Here is a 2894-nt window from a genome sequence, read left to right as displayed (position 1 = left end):
TTTGAGTATGTGTCAGGTTTGTTATGGGAATGACAACACTTGCATTTGAATCTAGCCCACAAATCAAATTATTTATTTTCTTTGTTGGCCTCCAAAGTCAAATGATGGTTTTTTAAAAAAAAATATTGATGAACTTTTACTACCAACATTCAACTTTGGAGGCCAACAAAGAAAAAAAAAAATTGAGGAAACAGCAGGAAATGAATACAAGTATAAAACATTTGTTATATTCTCTTCATCAGAATTTTAATCCTGACCATAATAGGAATTACTTCAGCTAACGTTCAAAATGTATAACAGATTATAAGTTCCGTGAGGGCAGAGCTGATGTCTTCAGCTTTGTGTTATCAGCACCATGAATAGTGCTTGGAGTATAAAAGGTGTTAATAAACCAGGAATGGATTATTGACCGGTATTATTAAAATTAAAATAAAGGAAAGGTTGATTTAATGGAAATCTATAGAATTTCTTGTCTAGCCTCTATTCCTGCTTTTTCTGTCTATAACATAATTATCCTTGGGTAATGGCTTCTCTGCCATTTTGTTCCATGTGGTCTTGACTCACCTCTGATCTTGGAACTGATGTTTAAGATTCAGACCAGAGGGATTATGCTCTGCTTAAATTATTGGGAACAAGACACGCTCTTCCAACAATGAATTGCTAAACAAATAGAATGTAATCTTGAAGTGCCTGGTGGCCATCATTGCCTCTACACTGATAAGTCAGTGATAACGAAACAACACAAAGAGGAAGCAGAATGAAGTGATGGGAAGAATGTGCCTGAGTCTAGGATATCCCTGGACTTTCCAGCTACATGACCCAACAGATTCCTTCATCCTAAACAATTCTGTTTCTCTTAAGCAAGTTTGAGTTAAGTGTGTGTGTTGATTAGAGAGAGTTCTAAATTACAGAGATGTGTGCTAACATTTCTTTTCATAGGGTTTTCAGCAGTTTTGATAATGCTGGGGAGTGGTTCTTTTAGGCAAAATTAATCAGTCTTCTATGCAAACAGTCTTAAGAAATAATTTCTAGTAATAATCAAGGCACATATTTTACTTCTAATTTTTAATAACCATTTATTCAGATAAAGTCTATGAGTTTCATGGAATTGAAGGGACTTTCTGCTGCAGGAAATTCATGGGACCCAAGAATTTTTTGTCACAGCTAAGACTTTTTTCCAGTACACTCTTCTTGTACTAAGATTGCACCTCTGTTTTTACCCTTGTAGTTTCTGTTATCTTTGGTCATGCATGTTTTTAGGACAAAGTACCTTGTTACGGCTTCATTTATAAGTGCAGCATTCTGACCACAATCTAGTCTTTTAGAATAAATTGAGTCACCTGACAAATCATAGTCTTATCTGCAAATGACTATTTTAAAGTCTTGAATTGATTCATAACTAGGCCTTTTTATAAACTGGCCACACATAAACAATTCTTATGAAATTTGTCACTCTCTATAAAAACACATAACATGTGTTTTATTTATGCTTTCTTGATCTACTTTAAGCTAACAATTAAAGAAATAAAAGGTCATATGGATCTTTACATTTACATCTTTTTTTATGACCACAAATCTGTGTTGGAAAACAGACTGTGCAATATTAACATATTTAAAATAAACTCTTCTACTTGGGTCTCTAAGACTTTAATTATCATTAATTTCCCTCTTAATTGCTAGGATATTTAACTTTTACTGAAGTGCCTCCTTGTACTCTTCAGATCTTTCTCACAGTCACCTTGAGAAAGTGCACACTTTTTTAACATCATAAGATTTCCATTCTCCTTTTTGATCTGTGTATGGTGTTCCTCTAGCAGAGGACAGAGCCCAGTATAGAAACCTTTAAGTATTTGTTCAATGAACAGACAAGCTTGTATATCTTTAAGTAGCTTCTACAAGTAAGTATACTGACAAAAAGAAGAGTAGCATTTTAGTGACTGAGTCCTCAGTTCAGATGTCCACTTCACTTTCTACTCATGGACAAAGAATAGGATTTTGCAATCCAATGTTTCCATCATTTCCTAAAAGGAGCCCTCCCCAGACTCTTGGGAAGATTCACTGAAATGCCTGCTGTAGCTCCCAATTCACAGCAGTGGACCAGTAAATACAGATTTTAGTTCTCCCTCTATAGCTAAAATTAAGCAATTAACATTTGAAAATATTTATCCTCCTCCTCTAACTCCATTTCTGCCCTTGAGTACCATGGATATTATTGAGCTCACTGAGATGTGACAGAAAAAATGATGTTAACGTCCTTACAAGTCTTCGGTGTTTAGAAAACCCAAACGTGATGGCATTATTGTACCATAGGCTAGGATATCTGAGATATTACTTGTAATGCACAAGTAATTAGGGTGAATGGAGTGATTCTAATGAGATTTGCTCTCACAGATTGTAGTTGTCCTAGAAGAAAAAAGATAAGAACAAAAAACATAGCTTCATGCATAACAAAAAGAAAACAATAAGAAAATCACATCCTAGCTACTTCTTTATTTCACTTTTATGAGGTTGAGACACTCTGGGGGAGTTCCTTGTGATGTCCAGTGCACTAAATCCCAGTAGACAGAAAATAATAGGGAGCAGACAGTGCACCTGGGAAGCTGTTGCTTTAGACTGGAATGCCAGATCTCTGGCACAGCCACGATGCTCTATGTGACAGACTACACCTAAATGCTTAGATGGCGAGATAAGTGCAGATGGATGTGATTGCACATGCTCATGCCCTCTGATTTGCCAATAGCCACCCAAGGAGGCATCACTTCCGTGGATGGAGTTTGTGCACAATTTACGTTTGTACCCAGGGGCAAGGCAGGTTAATAAGGCCAAGAAGGAGGGGAGCCCGTGGGAGTGGGTAATAACTGGGGAGGACTTCATAGCATCAACCTGGGGGTAAA

Source organism: Sciurus carolinensis, chromosome 15 (genome assembly GCF_902686445.1).
Source record: "Sciurus carolinensis chromosome 15, mSciCar1.2, whole genome shotgun sequence".
NCBI lineage: Eukaryota > Metazoa > Chordata > Mammalia > Rodentia > Sciuridae > Sciurus > Sciurus carolinensis.
Note: the sequence above shows the minus strand (reverse complement) of the source record.